The sequence below is a fragment of the Triticum aestivum genome, chromosome 1A (genome assembly GCF_018294505.1).
Source record: "Triticum aestivum cultivar Chinese Spring chromosome 1A, IWGSC CS RefSeq v2.1, whole genome shotgun sequence".
In the NCBI taxonomy this organism is placed as follows: domain Eukaryota; kingdom Viridiplantae; phylum Streptophyta; class Magnoliopsida; order Poales; family Poaceae; genus Triticum; species Triticum aestivum.
This window is the reverse complement of record NC_057794.1, coordinates 510028225-510048841: the sequence shown is the minus strand read 5'-3', so window position 1 is coordinate 510048841 and position 20617 is coordinate 510028225. Positions and strand designations below refer to the sequence as shown.

At 43.5% G+C, this 20617-nt stretch overlaps 1 pseudogene; it reads left to right on the top strand.

The window, feature by feature from the left end:
- The first annotated feature begins 1256 nt into the window (after positions 1-1256).
- LOC123040290 (uncharacterized) lies at positions 1257-5873 on the top strand (annotated as a pseudogene).
- The last annotated feature ends 14744 nt before the right edge of the window (positions 5874-20617 follow it).

The following is a 20617-nucleotide window of genomic DNA, read 5'->3' as shown; positions in this document are numbered from 1 at the left end:
GGGCAGATGGAGGGGGCGGGGTGGTGGATTTGAATCTTGTGTTCAAGAGGGATTTGGAATGGGATTGGGATTAGGGTTGGATCTCGTCTTGTTCGGGGAAATTCGATGTTTCCTGTCCTGAGCTATGTTCCATCACGGCGCCAAGGGGACGGAGTGAGCTGGAAGCGGCCGGAACCAGGCTGCGTGTTGGCTTTGCGCGCACGCGTTTGGTGCTTCCGTTTCTTAAAATCTGGAGGAAAGTCCCTTTGAATCGTTCAGCAGGACGGAGTGTTAAGCTCCCCGCGTTCGGTGGGAGATTTCTGGTGACAAGTGACAGGTTGTTGTTTGTCCATCCATCGCATTTCTCCGTCGGTAGTACTGGTGCTACTACTCTGTAAGACTGTAGCTGTACTGGGTGTGCACGCTGTGCCCAATCATTTTGCTAGATCACCGTGATGATGAGATTTACTGCCACAGGGTGTCAGGGAGGGACGTACTAATTTCAGACCATTGTAGTAGTAGTACTAGTACCTAGCAAACATGAATAATTATTACTCCATGTGCATTGGAGTAGTACTTGGTACCTGCAAGATTTTTTCCTCTCTAAGGCTGAAGTGAAACAAATATGGCCCTAATGTTGTGCTAAGTGAAGGACATGTTGTTCTTGCAATGATCCATACTTTGGAGTGCCTGCATTATGTCAATGATCAACCTGGTTGTATTGTATTTGTGAGTGTTGCTTACTGCTGCCATGGGTTGCCATCATTGGTTTGTGTAATGCTAGTGCTAAACCATCTGATTTCAGGTTATTTATCCAGGTATATATGGCTTTGCTTATTTCATCAGCAGACAGTTATATGGATTTTACATTGTTGCATCACACTTTCTTGAGTAGTCATTATCCGGTCTGATGGTCTCGTGTTAACATTTCTGGGTCACTAATGATTAGTAGAAATAATCAGTTCGTTGAAGGTTACATTTGTATATGTTACTAAGTTGAACATTAGCATATGAACTAGATGCTTTACTAATCAATGCAGCTTATTCATATTTCCCAGTCACTACTCAAACTTCAGAGAATAGTGGGACTAAACTAGACATGGTAGGGACAACGCAATATGACACTTACAAGTTACAGCCAATGCTAGTAATAATAGGTCTGTCTCCCCAAATTGGCTAATGGCAGTTATGGTCAAAATACCTGATCATCACATGTAGTAATTTTGTTAAATATTATTTTTCACAAAATTCTTAGTTAAGGCTGAAGTGAAACAAACATGACCCTAATGCTGAAGCGAAACAAACATGGCCCTAATGCTGTGCTAACTGAAGGACATGTTTTATTCTGTACATTTTTTATGTGTGCTTGTATGTTTCTTATGTTTTACAGATTTTTTAGGTGTTTTTGTATGTTTTTTCCTAGTTACTGATGATGCAGTTTTAGGGTTTTATTGACTTGTTTTTTTCCTTTTTGTAGATGTCGCAGGCACCGCTGGTGAGAATGAAGGGAGTAAGAAGGTTAAGAAGAAGACCAAGAAGAAAGGCAATCTATGTGGCTTTAAGTCAAGGTTTAACTCAAAAAGGCTGGCTGAGATTGGGAAGCAAGTATCACCAGAAAAACAGAGAATCATAAGGGAGGGACCGTTTGGAGACTTGTTGGACATCCGGTCTTTCAAGGTGCCCCATGAGCTCATTGAGTTTGTTGTGATGAACACGAATCACATACTCTCTGAGTTCAAACACAAGAACAAGTCCATCACCTTCAGCAAGCTCATGGTGAAAAGGATTTTCAACGTGCCATCCGGTGATAGACCCGTGAAGCTTTTTAAGAAGAGTGATGAACATGATCTTCACAGCATCTACAAGGAGGGGAACAGGGCTCCAATCGCCCATGTTGTCAAGTTGCTCACTAGTTGCAGTGATGAGGACGTGGTTATGATAAATAGGACTTGGACACTCCTTGCGTTGGCAACAGTTTTGTGCCCAAGCACTGGCAATATGGTGAATCTCGAGTATCTAGCTTCCTTGGAAGATATGTCTTTGGTGCATGAATTCGCTTGGGATGAGCACTTGTTGGCACGAGCGATGGAGGAGGTTGGAGTCTTTCAAGAGAAGAAGAGGATGCAAGCAAATACAGAAAAAGCAGCGGAGTTTCAGATCGCTTCATGCCTTCCCATGTTAGCGGTATGCAACGCAACAAAATGAAATACATGCATTTTTTCCTTTGCTGCATGAAACCTTTTATACATTTCTATAGCTCGCATTTATGTTTTTGTTGGCTAATGTCCTTTTCCATTCTATGCAGATCATATACATGGATCATATTGATATTCCGTCCGGCCTCCCATGAGCATGCCATTGATTATTCCGTGCCAAGGATACGTTTTGTTTGTCAAAAGGATTTTGATTGGTTGGATAAAGTTGACAAGAACAAGCTCACTCTTGTCCAACCTTTCTACGGGAAACACACCCAAGTAATTTTGCTACATCCCGCCTATGTACTTTCCTTTGCCAATGGAGTATTAAGACCCCCCCTATTTTTTGCTCACTAAATTTGCATGTAGCAATCTTTACTTTTCCATTTAGGTTATGGCAGCCTTCTTATTTCTGCCACTCATGTTTTGTTTTCCTAGATACGGAGTTTGTGCAACACCCCCTATGCAGCACAACTCGCGGGACAGGAAGTTGGTGCTGAAGCAGCCAGTGGGCAGGGAGTTGGTGCTGAAGCACCTAGTGGCCAAGGAACTAGTGGCCAAGGAAGCCAAATTCAAGGTGCTGAAATTCCAGCGAAGGACTCTCAATCAAACGAGGCTCAACAAAATGTTGAAGCTGAACCACACCTATCATCCTCGCTCAACGATTGGCTGCAACAATCATTCCCTAGCATGCAAGATCTAAGGGTACTTTTCCCCCATCTACACTATCTTTTTCTTTGTATTCATTTCCTGTTTTGCCTTTGGCTTTGCATTATTTACTATACCCAGTTGCAAGTGTATATTTTGTTTGATGCATCCCTCATTCTGATGTGCTACAACCATGTTCTGTTTTTGCTTCATATGTGGTTTAAGTTCATACCTACTAGGTTTTGTTTACTGCATCCATATGTCTAGTGTGCTACAACTACATTATGTTTTTGTTTCAAACATGTCATAATTTTGCTACATCCATATCCATAATTTGCTACCTAGAGGTATAGACCATTTGTTTTTTATGCTTCATCCATGACAGTAAATTGCTGCAATCACACTGTTTATTTGATACATAGTGACACAACAGCACACCTACTTCTCAAAATCTGGATTTACTTGTCACAAAAAATGTAGGCCACTTGCCTTCTTGTAGGTACCAACTCAGTTTCAAATGCTATACGACAAGCACAAGGATATTTTTGCAGCAGAGGTGGATGATGTAGTAGGCAAGTTTGGACAGTGTTTAAAGGAATTGCAGTGCAACCGGATGGCCGCTCTCCTTCGTGATGTTGGAGACGCCATCACAGCTACCAATGAGCCCTGAAGCACCTATCATGGACGAATGTTGCGGAAAAGAGAATGATGCTAAAGCCGCAAATGCCGACATTGATGCTCAAGCTCAAGCTCAAGGTACAACACCTAGCATCAACAAGGATGAAGTCACCGGATTGAACCTAGAAGTTGCAACAGAGGCTGCGAAAACTCGTGAGCAACAAAGAGTGAGTTTCGAGATGGAAGACAACGCCTCACCTCACAGCCCCCCACTCTTCTATGATGCACCCAGGAGTGCGACAGCCGGCATTTGGGACGACGAGCCATCCTGTGAGTTGTTCCCAAAGGGCTCCGAAGACTATGAGATGATGCATTCCACAGATGAGCCTATAATTAAGAAGAGCACAGTCAGTCCCATCTATGCAAACATCCCCGTGTTTCCTGTTTCAGACGATGATGACAGCCCAAGTATGCTTTCTTCATCTTGCATCATTTCTTTTTGTTTTTCTCCATATCATTTTTCACAATTGTGTGATTCCAGCAAATTCTTTTTGTACAATCTCTTGCAAACTCATCCATTTGTATTTTTTTGCTACAACTGCTAAGATGGTCGCTACAGAAGAGCATTTTGCTGATGCAAGCAGTGGCCCTAGCACACATGACAAGAACACTAGGAAGAAGAGGATGGCCAAAGTTCCAGCCATAAAAAATACCAAGGCAAAGAAGCAAAAGGTCGACAAGGCTGCAGAAATGTATGAGAGGTTTGTAAAACACGGGAAACCATTGAGGAAATCACAACCCAATGAACAAGTGTGAGCTACCTAAGCCTTATCTGTTTTTTGCTTTCTATTTTTTATTTTTTCTGCTCGAAACAAATGATTCATTCGGTTGCATCTATGGTAACAGGACACCTTTCATCAAGCTAGGTGGATTTTACATTGGATACAAGAAATTCCTTGTATGCTTCAAGCCTCGCGGGGATATGAATGATGAGGTCATGTCACTATGTATCGAGATGAACAACATTGCATCCCGTGCAGCAAAAGAACCGGAGCTGAAGAAATACATTTTCTCAGTCCACGCGGGGGTAAGTTTTTGTAAAAACAAGCAATGCTTCATTCTTTTCTTTCTTTTCACATTTTCGTTGCAACACACACTAACCATTTTGTTGTATCTTTCAAGTAGATCCTACTAAAACAAGACCCATCAACTTTCCAACCAGCAAAACTCATGGCTGAGCTTGAAAGGGCTATGGAAGTGTTCAAGGTTCAAAAGTTTGACCTCGTAAGTTTCATGAAGCTTTCTTTTGTTCCACACCACAAATAACTTCCAAATATGATCCAATGATGTGACACGGCTGTAACATTTTTTACATGTTCTGAGTACCTTTTCGCCTTTCTTTTGTTTTTTGCAGCTCTTTTTCACAATTGTTCATGATCGCCATTGGATAGTTGTTTGCGCAAACTTGCTTCACGAGCAGTGGAATGTATTTGACTCAATCCATTCAAAAGGAAAACAATCTCCTTTGAAGAAGCAAGCCAATAACCTGGTATGCTCATGCTCTCTGATTTTTTCTGTTTAGCCTTCTGATTCATCTACATAAATGCCCTGTTGTCATCTTTACACACCTCATTTTATTTTTGAAACTTTTGTGTGTGTTCTCGGTGCTAGATCACAAACTTTGCGACCCTCGCACAAGAGTGCAGCGAATTCAATGTCAATGTTGGATCCTTCGCCTGTGTTGACCTAGAGGATTACCCAACGCAAGATACCCTGTGAGTTTTCTTTTTGAATTTTGCTTCAATCATGTGTTCCATTTCAACATTTTGTTTTTTCAACTACGCATGGGAAGTATGATGGAGAACTTTTTATTATCTCAAAGATGTGATTGTGGTTTTTTTGGGCTCAAGTATGTGGAGAACTATGATGGGAAGTCAATGAGAGAGTTCAAGCAGGTACACATTTTTAATTTTTTGTCTTGTCATTTTGTTACAATCTACTTTCTTTGTTTTCAATACTCATGCAACAGAAGAATACCATGTTTTGTTGTTGCTTCATATGTGGTTCAAGTTTGTACCTACTAGGCTTTTTTAGCTACATTCATATGTCTAGTTTGCTACAACTACATTCTGCTTTTGCTTCATCCATATCATAATTTTGCTACATCCATATCAATTTTTTGCGGTGGATGGATGTGAACTTTTTGCATTCATCACTCATGCAACACAAGAATAACTAGTATCATTCTTGCTTACTTTTTGTATTCATTTTTTATAGGAAGACATGGCGCGATACCGCATCGATGTGGCATACAACCTTTTCAGCCACCCAATGAACAACGCCCCAAAGGAGCGGACGTTCAACGATGAGTTGGCGGCTTGATTTTCTGGAAGGTTCAAGACGAACAAGCTTGTTTCTTCGTTAGGTCTAGATCATGTCCGAGGTGATAGCGTTCTAATAGGATTAGAGTAGTGCGCGTTCGTATGTAAACTGTTGATACCTCCAGTAAACATGTGTCCTTTTGGTATGTAAACCGATGATAACTTGATATTTGGATGATGCACTTATGTTTTTAATGGATGCGTTCTTCTGTTTGCCAACATGATCATGCGGTGACAATTATTTTTTGTTTCACTGGTTCTGAAATATGAAAATATTTCAAACTTCATCCATTGAAGTTTCAAGGGAATCTCTGTGCATTTTCCCCCTTAAAACATATTTTCTGAAAAATAATATGTGAATGCTACTTTTTGTCACACACTTATATTGCTGGAAGCTCATAGGAAATAGCTACAACCTTCTGTTAGATTTGCCTGCAAATTAGCTACATCCCTATAATATTTTTGCTGGAAGCATAATGTAAATATGCTTCCTTTCCCAACTTTTGCTGTACAGCTAAATCAACACTTTAAATCATTCAAGGCTTTTTCCTTTTCAAACTTATTATTTTGCTTCAACCATGTTTTAAAAAGCTTCAACCATGTTTGCAAAAAGCTTCAACCATGTTTCCTAAAAGCTGCAACCATATTTTGAAAAAGTTTCAACCATACTTTGAAAAAGTTACAACCAAGTTTTCAAAAGCTTCAACCATGTTTCCTAAAAGTTGCAACCTTGTTTACAAAAGCTTCAACCATGTTGTTAAAAAGCTGCAACCATGCTTTCCAGAAATCTTATAAACATGTTTTCTTGAAGCTTCAAACATGTTTCCTAAAAGCTGCAACCATATTTTCAAAAAGATTCAACCATGTTTTTCAAAAGCTTCAACCATGCTTTTCAAAAGCTTAAAACATGTTCTTTTTAAGCATGGATCAAGCTGTGGTTACAACAACCATTGAGTACTATTTTTTTAAAAAATAAATAAGAAAAAACCCACATTCCGCTTTTTTTAAATTCTACTTTTGGCACCATCATACTACAAAAAGTAAGCTCTCACAAACATATAACAATAAGAATTTATTTAAAAACAACTCTTGTAAAAAGCAACATTCTGCTTTTTTCAAACCACGCATGTAGTAATATGTTGCAATCCCACAAAACAAACATTCACAGCTAGTCAACACAACTTATTATCATAAGTCATGGGGTGTTACAAGGCAATTCATCATTTTTCCCTCACGAAAATATCCTAAAGTGTAAGGATTGTTTTGACACCCGGAGCTTTCGCGCTCGCACTCGCAGCAAGAAAAGCTGCAAGGAGTTGGCAATCCTTCACGTTGTGATCTTCATCTTCACAATATTTGCATGGAGTCTTCTTTTCCCTTGGCTTTGGAGCTTTCTTCGTTTTCGCCGCGTCCTTCTTTGCTTTCTTCTTCATTTCATCTTCTCGAATCTCAATTAGTGGTTTCCTGCGCTTCTCTTTCTCCTTTGGCCTCCCCTTCTTTGCAGACTTTGGTGGGTTCCGTAGTCCTACGGGGGGTGGATCCCGCTGACCTGTACTTGGACCTCCTGAGACTTGTTCATGTCCTGCATGACCTTGGCCTTCTTCGTCTCCTGCAAACCCATCAGTTGCTCTAGCTTTTATTGCAGCAACCCCAACACTGCCCTGATCAATTAGCCCAGAGACAAAACTATAAGCTTCATCATTGAAGCAAGCATCAGAAGCGAGTTTCCCAAACTTCCGGCATAGAGAGTTAAACTTTAGGGTGTTTGTCGTGGGGACGCCGAAATGCATAGCTCTATGCCCATCGCCCGGTTCAGGCGCAAGGTCGGTTGCTCTCTTAGACCATCTTGGAAGCATGTAAGTCGCAGGTATCGTTTGCACATTCAGGTGCACCATGACACGGATGATATGTGGGCAGATCAGCCCACACATCTCAAACATGTTGCAGGTGCACATGTATGCCTGATCTTTAGGAGCAACACGCACCGTGTACACTTTTGGGTTGACGCCATAGTTTGCAACAAGGCGAAACCAGATGACATCCCCTTGCAGCTGATATTGCAGACCATAGCCTGTTGATTTAGCCAATAGTTTCTGAAACTTGGAAAATACCTCTCTGGTATAGAAATCTGCAGCTTGCTTTTCAATGTTGTAGCTGCAAACAAAAAAAGCTTCCAACATCAATAATAATTACTACATATGTTTCAAAGAAATGCTGCAACCACACTGTGCTGGAAAACTAAAAAAATGCTACATGACTTTGGACTTACTTGCCCCAGAGCGGAGGCCTTGTCGCTTCATTGATGAAGCCAGCATTGTCTTCACGATCAAGCATTAGTTCCTGGCAAAGCTCAAACTGCTGGACAAATGTCCAAACCGAGTCTCCATGATGATTTAAAGTCTTGAAGTAGGAATTCAGGCCCTCGGACCGCCCAGTTGTTCCTGTGAATGGGAAGAACTTATTCCTAAAGTACACAGGAGCCCACATCTCCCTGCTGTCCCACATGTTCTTCAGGTGTTTCTTATCAGCCACACCAAATGACTCGACCATCTGCTTCCACCGTTCTTCAAACTCCTCAACGGTATCGGAATCATTGATGCAACCATAGAATGCTTCAGCAAAAGGCTCATCCTTGCCCAACATCTTCCCTAGTTTCGTCCTTGCAACCCGGAAGATGTGCCACTTGCAACATCTGTGTGTTGAATGTGGAAATACCATTGAGATGGCTTTAGCCATTGCCTGGTCTTGATCAGTCATAATGTTCAACGGATGCTCGTTATTCATTGCCAACATCCATTGCTGGAAGACCTACTTGAAAGTTTCGATGGCCTCATCAGGCAACAAAGCGCACCCCAAGCAAAATAGTATGTGTGTGGTTGTTAATGCCAACAATCGGAGCAAAGGGCAAGTTGTAGCGATTGGTGCAGAATGTGGTGTCGAAAAACACACAATCTTTATACTTTGGATACAAGGCCCTTGTTCTCCCATCAACCCAGAAAAGTGCTCTAACAGCTCCATCTTCTTCTAGCTTCGAGAAAAATAAGTTGGGATTCTCCACTTGTCTTCTCTCAAAGTACTCGATTGTCAGCTCCAAATCACGCTCTGACAGGCCCCTTCGCAGCTTTGCTCTTGCATTTGTCACATCAGTCTTCACATACGACAAACTCCTAGGATCGCAGCATCGTGCATCTCCAAGCAAGCCCATCATATTAGCCGTTGATATGTTGCGATAGTGCAGCGAAGTGATGTATTGCATGTCTGCATCGGGGATCTTTCTGTGAGAGTGGCAAAATCTTCGACGCCCCCTTTGCAACATCAGCTGGTGTGTGTGATCAGCCTCAAAAACTGTCACAACCCAGCTACCTTCTTTGAGGCTAACACCCATACGAGCCTTGCAATCATACCGCTCCAACCGGTTTCTTCTCCTCTTGTCGCTCACATCCATATAGATGCTAGCTTGTTTGCTTGGAGATTTTTTATTACTAGCATAGCTCATATCAACATCATCACTTTGATTTGTTGCAGCCCTGTCAGAAATGCTTCCACCAACATTCTTAGAAGGATCTCTCCGTGAGTGTATGCACTCAAAAACTCTATAGATTAGGATGCGCTTCTGTTCCAAGCTATTTTTCCTACTATACTTTAACGTCACAATGCGAGTTCCAAAGCCCATCTCAGAAGCATATTCATTGTAAACACGCTGAGCTTCTTCAATATTGTCAAAAATCATTCCAACAAAAGGGACAACTGGCTGTGATGATATATCTTCGTCTGGTTCATCAACAAGTATTGCAGCATTTCCATTGCCATTGTCACCGGTCACACGGGCATTGCAATGGTTTGGAGCTGCACCATCCGTGTTTAGCTGCAAGGAATCGTCACTATCATGTCCTGGAGTATCATTCAGATCAATGCCATCATCTTCTTCTTCGTGCGCAACATTTTGCATATCATCATCAAAGAAAATCGATGGCTCCACAGCAACATTCTGCAACAAAATCAGCACCCAAGTTAGTTCTTTTTTGCTGCATCAAAAAACATGCAAAAAATGTTGGAAATATGCCCTAGAGGCAATAATAAATAAGTTATTATTATATTTCTTTGTTCATGATAATTGTCTTTTATTCATGCTATAACTGTATTATCCGGAAATCGTAATACACGTGTGAATACATAGACCACAATATGTCCCTAGTAAGCCTCTAGTTGACTAGCTCGTTGTGATCAACAGATAGTCATGGTTTCCTGGCTATGGACATTGGATGTCGTTGATAACGGGATCACATCATTAGGAGAATGATGTGATGGACAAGACCCAATCCTAAGACTAGCACAAAAGATCGTGTAGTTCATTTGCTAGAGCTTTGCCAATGTCAAGTATCTCTTCCTTCGACCATGAGATCGTGTAACTCCTGGATACCGTAGGAGTGCTTTGAGTGTATCAAACGTCACAACGTAACTGGGTGACTATAAAGGTGCACTACAGGTATCTCCGAAAGTATCTATTGTTTTATGCGGATCGAGACTGGGATTTGTCACTCCGTGTAAACAGAGAGGTATCTCTAGGCCCACTCGGTAGGACATCATCATATGCGCAATGTGACCAAGGAGTTGATCACGGGATGATGTGTTACGGAACGAGTAAAGTGACTTGCCGGTAACGAGATTGAACAAGGTATCGGTATACCGACGATCGAATCTCGAGCAAGTAAAATACCGCTAGACAAAGGGAATTGTATACGGGATCGATTGAGTCCTTGACATCGTGGTTCATCCGATGAGATCATCGTGGAACATGTGGGAGCCAACATGGGTATCCAGATCCCGCTGTTGGTTATTGACCGGAGAACGTCTCGGTCATGTCTGCATGTCTCCCGAACCCGTAGGGTCTACACACTTAAGGTTCGATGACGCTAGGGTTATAAAGGAAGCTTGTATGTGGTTACCGAATGTTGTTCGGAGTCCCGGATGAGATCCCGGACGTCACGAGGAGTTCCGGAATGGTCCGGAGGTAAAGATTTATATATAGGAAGTCCTGTTTCGGCCATCGGGACAAGTTTCGGGGTCATCGGTATTGTACCGGGACCACCGGAAGGGTCCCGGGGGCCCACCGGGTGGGGCCACCTGCCCCGGGGGGGCACATGGGCTGAAGTGGGAAGGGATCCAGCCCAAAGTGGGCTGGGGCGCCACTTCCCTCATGGCCCATGTGCCTAGGGTCAAAGGGGAACCCTAAGGAAGAGTCCTAGGAGGGGAAGGCACCTCCTAGGTGCCTTGGGGGGGAGGGAATCCTCCCTTGGCCGCCGCCCCTTTCCCATCTAGGGCTGGCCGCACCCCTTGGGGGTGGGAAACCCTAAAGGGGGCGCAGCCCTCCCCTTCCCCTATATATATTGAGGCATGGGGCTGCCCATAACACGCGATTTGATCTCTCGTTGGTGCAGCCCTGCCCCTCTCCCTCCTCCTCTTCTCCCATGGTGCTTGGTGAAGCCCTGCGGGATTGCCACGCTCCTCCACCACCACCACGCCGTTGTGCTGCTGTTGGATGGAGTCTTCCTCAACCTCTCCCTCTCTCCTTGCTGGATCAAGGCATGGGAGACGTCACCGGGCTGTACGTGTGTTGAACGCGGAGGTGCCGTCCGTTCGGCACTTGATCATCGGTGATTTGAATCACGACGAGTACGACTCCATCAACCCCGTTCACTTGAACGCTTCCGCTTAGCGATCTACAAGGGTATGTAGATGCACTCTCATTCTACTCGTTGCTGGTCTCTCCATAGATAGATCTTGGTGTTACGTAGGAAAATTTTTGAATTTCGGCTACGTTCCCCAACAGTGGCATCATGAGCTAGGTCTATTGCGTAGATTCTTTGCACGAGTAGAACACAAAGTAGTTGTGGGCGTTGATGTTGTTCAATATGCTTACCGTTACTAGTCCAATCTTGTTTCGACGGTATTGTGGGATGAAGCGGCCCGGACCGACCTTACACGTACTCTTACGTGAGACAGGTTCCACCGATTGACATGCACTTTGGTGCATAAGGTGGCTAGCGGGTGCCAGTCTCTCCCACTTTAGTCGGAACGGATTCGATGAAAAGGGTCCTTATGAAGGGTAAATAGCAATTGGCATATCACGTTGTGGTTTTGCGTAGGTAAGAAACGTTCTTGCTAGAAACCCATAGCAGCCACGTAAAACATGCAACAACAATTAGAGGACGTCTAACTTGTTTTTGCAGGGTATGCTATGTGATGTGATATGGCCAAGAAGAATGTGATGAATGATATGTGATGTATGAGATTGATCATGTTCTTGTAATAGGATTCACGACTTGCATGTCGATGAGTATGACAACCGGCAGGAGCCATAGGAGTTGTCTTTATTTATTGTATGACCTGCGTGTCATTGAAGAACGCCATGTAAACTACTTTACTTTATTGCTAAACGCGTTAGTCATAGAAGTAGAAGTAGTCGTTGGCGTGACAACTTCATGAAGACACGATGATGGAGATCATGGTGTCATGCCGGTGACAAGATGATCATGGAGCCCCGAAGATGAAGATCAAAAGGAGCAAAATGATATTGGCCATATCATGTCACTATTTGATTGCATGTGATGTTTATCATGTTTATGCATCTTGTTTACTTAGGACGACGGTAGTAAATAAGATGATCCCTTACAAAATTTCAAGAAGTGTTCTCCCCTAACTGTGCACCGTTGCTACAGTTCATCGCTTCTAAGCACCACGTGATGATCGGGTGTGATGGATTCTTACGTTCACATACAACGGGTGTAAGACAGTTTTACACAGCGAAAACACTTAGGGTTAACTTGACGAGCCTAGCATGTACAGACATGGCCTCGGAACACGGAGACCGAAAGGTCGAGCATGAGTCGTATAGTAGATACGATCAACATGAAGATGTTCACCGATGATGACTAGTCCGTCTCACGTGATGATCGGACACGGCCTAGTTGACTCGGATCATGTGATCACTTAGATGACCAGAGGGATGTCTATCTAAGTGGGAGTTCATAAGATGAACTTAATTATCCTGAACATAGTCAAAAGACCTTTTGCAAATTATGTCGTAGCTCGCGCTTTAGTTCTACTGTTTTAGATATGTTCCTAGAGAAAATATAGTTGAAAGTTGATAGTAGCGATTATGCGATCAGTAGAAAGCTTATGTCCTTAATGCACCGCTCAGTGTGCTGAACCCCAAACGTCGTTTGTGGATGTTGTGAACATCGGACATACACGTTTTGATAACTACTTGATAGTTCAGTTAAACGGTTTAGAGTTGAGGCACTAAAGACGTTTTCGAAACGTCACGGAACATATGAGATGTTTCGAGGGCTGAAATTGGGATTTCAGGCTCGTGCCCACGTCAAGAGGTATGAGACCTCCGACGATTTTCTTAGCCTGCAAACTAAGGGAGAAAAGCTCAATCGTTGAGCTTGTGCTCAGATTGTCTGAGTACAACAATCACTTGAATCAAGTGGGAGTTGATCTTCCAGATGAAATAGTGATAGTTTCTCCGAAGTCATTACCACCAAGCTGCTAGAGCTTCGTGATGAACTATAACATATCAAGGATAGAGATGATGATCCTTGAGGTATTCGCGTTGTTTGACATCGCGAAAGTAGAAATCAAGAAGGAGCATCAATTGTTGATGGTTGATGAAACCACTAGTTTCAAGAAGGGCAAGGGAAAGAAGGGATACTTCATGAAACGACAAATCAGCTGCTGCACCAATGAAGAAACCCGAGGTTGAACCCAAACCCGAGACTAAGTGCTTCTGTAATAAGGGGAACAACCACTGGAGCAGGATTACCCTAGATACTTGGTAGATGAGAAGGCTGGCAAGGTCGATAGAAGTATATTGGATATACATTGTGTTAATGTGTACTTTACTAGTACTCCTAGTAGCACCAGGGTATTAGATACCGGTTCGGTTGCTAAGTGTTAGTAACTCGAAATAAAAGCTACGGAATAAAACGGAGACTAGCTAAAGGTGAGCTGACGATATATGTTGGAAGTGTTTCCAAGCTTGATGTGATCAAACATCGCACGCTCCCTCTACCATCAAGATTAGTATTAAACCTGAATGGTTTATTGAATCTCGATCGTAGTGATACACATTTTCATGCCAAAAGATATAAGATAGTAATGATAGTACCACTTACTTGTGGCACTGCCATGTAAGTCATAATGGTATAAAACGCATGAAGAAGCTCCATGTTGATGGATCTTTGGACTCACTCGTTTTAGAAAAGTTTGCGAACCATGTCTATTGGTGTATACGCATGAAGAAACTCCATGCAGATGGATCGTTCGGACTCACTTGATTTTGAATCACTTGAGATATGCAAATCATACCACATAGGCAAGATGACTGAAAAGCCTCGGTTTCAATAAGATGGAACAAGATAGCAACTTGTTGGAAGTAACACATTTTGATGTGTGCAGTCCAATAAATGCTGAGGCATGCAGTGAATATCGTTATGTTCTTACTTCACAGATGATTCGAGTAGATGTTGAGAATATTTACTTGATGAAACACAAGTCTGAATTATTGAATGGTTCAAGTAATTTCAGAGTGAAGTAGCAGATCATTGTGACAAGAGGATAAAATGTCTATGATATGATCATAGAGATGAATATCTGAGTTACGAGTTTTGGCACAAAATTAAGACATTGTGGAAATTGTTTCGCAATTAATACCGCCTGGAACACCATAATGTGATGGTGTGTCCGAACATCATAGTTGCACCCTATTGGATATGGTGCGTACCATGATGTCTCTTATCGAATTACCACTATCGTTCATGGGTTAGGCATTAGAGACAACCACATTCACTTTAAATAAGGCACCACGTAATTCCGTTGAGATGACACCGTATGAATTATGGTTTAGAGAAACCTAAGTTGTCGTTTCTTAAAAGTTTGGGGCTGCGACGCTTATATGAAAAAGTTTCAGGTTGATAAGCTCGAACCCAAAGCGGATAAAATACATCTTCATAGGACACCCAAAGCAGTTGGGTATGCCTCCTAATTCAGATCCGAAAGCAATATGGATTGTTTCTAGAATCGGGTCCTTTCTCGAGGAAAAGTTTCTCTCGAAAGAATTGAGTGGGAGGATGGTGGAGACTTGATTAGGTTATTGAACCGTCTCTTCAACTAGTGTGTGACAGGGCACAGGGAGTTGTTCCTGTGGCACCTACACCAATTGAAGTGGAAGCTTATGATAGTGATCATGAAGCTTCGGATCAAGTCACTACCGAACCTCGTAGGACGACAAGGACACGTACTACTTCGGAGTGGTAAGGTGATCCTGTCTTGAAGGTCATGTTGCTAGACAACAATGAACCTACGAGCTATGGAGAAGCGATGGTGGGCCCGAATTCCGACAAATGGTTAGAAGCCATGAAATCCGAGATAGTATCCATATATCAGAACAAAGCATGGACTTTGATGGACTTGCCCGATGATCGGCAATCCATTGATATAAATGGATCTTTTAAGAAGAAGACGGACGTGGATGGTGATGTCACCGTCTATGAAGCTCGACTTGTGGAGAAGAGTTTTTCACAAGTTCAAGGAGTTGACTACGATGAGATTTTCTCATCCGTAGCGATGCTTAAGTCCGTCGGAATCATGTTAGCATTAGCTGCATTTATGAAATCTGGCAGATGGATGTCAAAACAAGTTTCCTTACCAGTTTCGTAAGGAAAGGTTGTATGCAATACAATCAGAAAAGTTTTGTCGATCCTAAGGATGCTAAAAGGTATGCTAGCTCCAGCGATCCTTCTAAGGACTGGAGTGAGCATCTCGGAGTTGGAATATATGCTTTGATGATGATCAAAGATTTTGGGTTTGTACAAAGTTTATGAGAAACTTGTATTTCCAAAGAAGTGAGTGGGAGCACTATAGAATTTCTGATGAGTATATGTTGTTGACATATTGATGATCAGAAATGATGTAGAATTTCTAGAAAGCATATAGGGTTATTTTGAAAGTGTTTTTCAATGGAAAGCCTGGATTAAGCTACTTGAACATTGAGCATCAAGATCTATAAGGATAGATCAAAATGCTTAATAATACTTTCAAATGAGCACATACCTTGACATGATCTTGAAGGTGTTCAAGATGGACCAGTCAAAGAAGGAGTTCTTGCCTGAGTTGTAAGGTATGAAGTTAAGACTTAAAGCTCGACCACGGCAGAATAGAGAGAAAGGACGAAGGTCGTCCCCTATGCTTAAGACGTAGGCTCTTCAGTATGCTATGCTGTGTACCGCACCTGAAGTGTGCCTTGCCATGAGTCAGTCAAGGGGTACAAGAGTGATCCAAGAATGGCTCACAGGATAGCGGTCAAAGTTATCCTTAGTAACTAGTGGACTAAGAAATTTTCTCGATTATGGAGGTGGTAAAAGAGTTCGTCGTAAAGGTTACGACGATGCAAGCTTGACACCTATCCGGATAGCTCTGAGTAGAGAGACCGGATACATATAATGGAGCAATAATTTAGAATAGCTCCAAGTAGAACAGTTGTTTGGAATAGCTCCAAATAGAGCGTGGTAGCTGCATCTAGGAGATGACATAGAGATTTGTAAAGCACACACGGATCTGAAAGGTTCAGACCCGTTGACTAAAACCTCTCTCACAAGCAACATGATCAAACATAAAACTCATTGAGTGTTAATCACATAGTGATGTGAACTAGACTACTGACTCTAGTAAACTCTTGGGTATTAGTCACATGGCGATGTGACCTGTGAGTGTTAATCACATGGCGATGTGAACTAGATTATTGACTCTAGTGCAAGTGGGAGACTGTTGGAAATATGCCCTAGAGGCAATAATAAATAAGTTATTATTATATTTCTTTGTTCATGATAATTGTCTTTTATTCATGCTATAACTGTATTATCCGGAAATCGTAATACACGTGTGAATACATAGACCACAATATGTCCCTAGTAAGCCTCTAGTTGACTAGCTCGTTGTGATCAACAGACAGTCATGGTTTCCTGGCTATGGACATTGGATGTCGTTGATAACGGGATCACATCATTAGGAGAATGATGTGATGGACAAGACCCAATCCTAAGACTAGCACAAAAGATCGTGTAGTTCATTTGCTAGAGCTTTGCCAATGTCAAGTATCTCTTCCTTCGACCATGAGATCGTGTAACTCCTGGATACCGTAGGAGTGCTTTGAGTGTATCAAACGTCACAACGTAACTGGGTGACTATAAAGGTGCACTACAGGTATCTCCGAAAGTATCTATTGTTTTATGCGGATCAAGACTGGGATTTGTCACTCCGTGTAAACAGAGAGGTATCTCTGGGCCCACTCGGTAGGACATCATCATATGCGCAATGTGACCAAGGAGTTGATCACGGGATGATGTGTTACGGAACGAGTAAAGTGACTTGCCGGTAACGAGATTGAACAAGGTATCGGTATACCGACGATCGAATCTCGGGCAAGTAAAATACCGCTAGACAAAGGGAATTGTATACGGGATCGATTGAGTCCTTGACATCGTGGTTCATCCGATGAGATCATCGTGGAACATGTGGGAGCCAACATGGGTATCCAGATCCTGCTGTTGGTTATTGACCGGAGAACGTCTCGGTCATGTCTGCATGTCTCCCGAACCCGTAGGGTCTACACACTTAAGGTTCGATGACGCTAGGGTTATAAAGGAAGCTTGTATATGGTTACCGAATGTTGTTCGGAGTCCCAGATGAGATCCCGGACGTCACGAGGAGTTCCGGAATGGTCCGGAGGTAAAGATTTATATATAGGAAGTCCTGTTTCGGCCATCGGGACAAGTTTCGGGGTCATCGGTATTGTACCGGGACCACCGGAAGGGTCCCGGGGGCCCACCGGGTGGGGCCACCTGCCCTGGGGGGCCACATGGGCTGAAGTGGGAAGGGATCCAGCCTAAAGTGGGCTGGGGCGCCACTTCCCTCATGGCCCATGCGCCTAGGGTCAAAGGGGAACCCTAAGGAAGAGTCCTAGGAGGGGAAGGCACCTCCTAGGTGCCTTGGGGGGGAGGGAATCCTCCCTTGGCCGCCGCCCCTTTCCCATCTAGGGCTGGCCGCACCCCTTGGGGGTGGGAAACCCTAAAGGGGGCGCAGCCCTCCCCTTCCCCTATATATATTGAGGCATGGGGCTGCCCATAACACGCGATTTGATCTCTCGTTGGTGCAGCCCTGCCCCTCTCCCTCCTCCTCTTCTCCCATGGTGCTTGGCGAAGCCCTGCGGGATTGCCACGCTCCTCCACCACCACCACGCCGTTGTGCTGCTGTTGGATGGAGTCTTCCTCAACCTCTCCCTCTCTCCTTGCTGGATCAAGGCATGGGAGACGTCACCGGGCTGTACGTGTGTTGAACGCGGAGGTGTCGTCCGTTCGGCACTTGATCATCGGTGATTTGAATCACGACGAGTACGACTCCATCAACCCCGTTCACTTGAACGCTTCCGCTTAGCGATCTACAAGGGTATGTAGATGCACTCTCATTCTACTCGTTGCTGGTCTCTCCATAGATAGATCTTGGTGTTACGTAGGAAATTTTTTGAATTTCTGCTACGTTCTGAAGGAAATATGCCCTAGAGGCAATAATAAAGTTATTATTTATTTCCTTATAATCATGATAAATGTTTATTATTCATGCTAGAATTGTATTTTCCGGAAACATAATACATGTGTGAATACATAGACAAACAGAGTGTCACTAGTATGCCTCTACTTGACTAGCTCGTTAATCAAAGATGGTTATGTTTCCTAACCATGAACAATGAGTTGTTATTTGATTAACGAGGTCACATCATTAGTAGAATGATCTGATTGACATGACCCATTCCATTAGCTTAGCACCTGATCGTTTAGTATGTTGCTATTGCTTTCTTCATGACTTATACATGTTCCTACGACTATGAGATTATGCAACTCCCGTTTACCGGAGGAACACTTTGGGTACTACCAAACGTCACAACGTAAATGGGTGATTATAAAGGAGTACTACAGGTGTCTCCAATGGTCGATGTTGGGTTGGCGTATTTCGAGATTAGGATTTGTCACTCCGATTGTCGGAGAGGTATCTCTGGGCCCTCTCGGTAATACACATCACATAAGCCTTGCAAGTATTACAACTAATATGTTAGTTGTGAGATGATGTATTACGGAACGAGTAAAGAGACTTGCCGTTAACGAGATTGAACTAGGTATTGGATACCGACGATCGAATCTCGGGCAAGTAACATACCGATGACAAAGGGAACAACGTATGTTGTTATGCGGTCTGACCGATAAAGATCTTCGTAGAATATGTAGGAGCCAATATGGGCATCCAGGTCCCGCTATTGGTTATTGACCAGAGACATGTCTCGGTCATGTCTACATTGTTCTCGAACCCGTAGGGTCCGCACGCTTAAGGTTACGATGACAGTTATATTATGAGTTTATGCATTTTGATGTACCGAAGGTTGTTCGGAGTCCCGGATGTGATCACGGACATGACGAGGAGTCTCGAAATGGTCGAGACGTAAAGATTGATATATTGGAAGCCTATGTTTGGACATCGGAATTGTTCCGGGTGAAATCGGGATTTTACCGGGTTACCGGGAGGTTACCGGAACCCCCCGGGAGCCATATGGGCCATCATGGGCCTTAGTGGAAAGGAGAAAGGGGCAGCCCAAGGTGGCTGCGCCTCTTTCCCCTCCCCTAGTCCTATTAGGACTAGGAGAAGGTGGCCGGCCCCCCTCTCTCCCTTCCCCTCCGAGGAATCCTAGTTGGACTAGGATTGGGGGGAGGAATCCTACTCCCAGAGGGAGTAGGACTCTCCTGCGCCTCCCTCTTTGGCCGGCCAGCCTCCCCTCCTCTCCTCCTTTATATACGGAGGCAGGGGCACCTCTAAACACACAAGTTGACACAAGTTGATCCACGTGATCGATTCCTTAGCCGTGTGCGGTGCCCCCTGCCACCATATTCCTCGATAATACTGTAGCGGAGTTTAGGCGAAGCCCTGCTGCTGTAGTTCATCAAGATCGTCACCACGCCGTCGTGCTGACGAAACTCTTCCCCGACACTTTGCTGGATCGGAGTCCGGGGATCGTCATCGAGCTGAACGTGTGCTCGAACTCGGAGGTGCCGTAGTTTCGGTGCTTGATCGGTTGGATCGTGAAGACGTACGACTACTTCCTCTACGTCGTGTCATTGCTTCCGCAGTCGGTCTGCGTTGGGTACGTAGACAACACTCTCCTCTCGTTGCTATGCATCACATGATCCTGTGTGCGCGTAGGAAATTTTTTTTGAAATTACTACGAAACCTAACACGTTCCCCAACAAAAAACGCGAACAAAAAAGTGGATGCAGCATGTCAATCACAATTCCAAAACAACTCCTGCATGCAGCATTTTAGGATGTAGCATGTAACATCCAGCAAGTAGCACGTAGCAAGTGCAACACATACTTGTAACATTTTACTAGCAGACAGCAGGAAGATGCTACCATTAATTGACAACATATCAGAAACATTACACAAAAATCAAACACAAGTACGTTGAGAACATCTCTTTTTAATCTCATGCTCATCAATTGAAATCAAATGTTGCAACATTTTTTTGTGAACAAAAGGATCTAGGGTTGCAATTGGGAAATCATACCAAATCAATTTCATCCCGGCCATGCCGTGCTGCATCTTGAAAGACCACACCAGGGTTGTAGTACCGTTGCAGCACCGGTCCACTACCACCAGGGCCTTGCCGCCTCAGGGGACTTCGGCCATGAA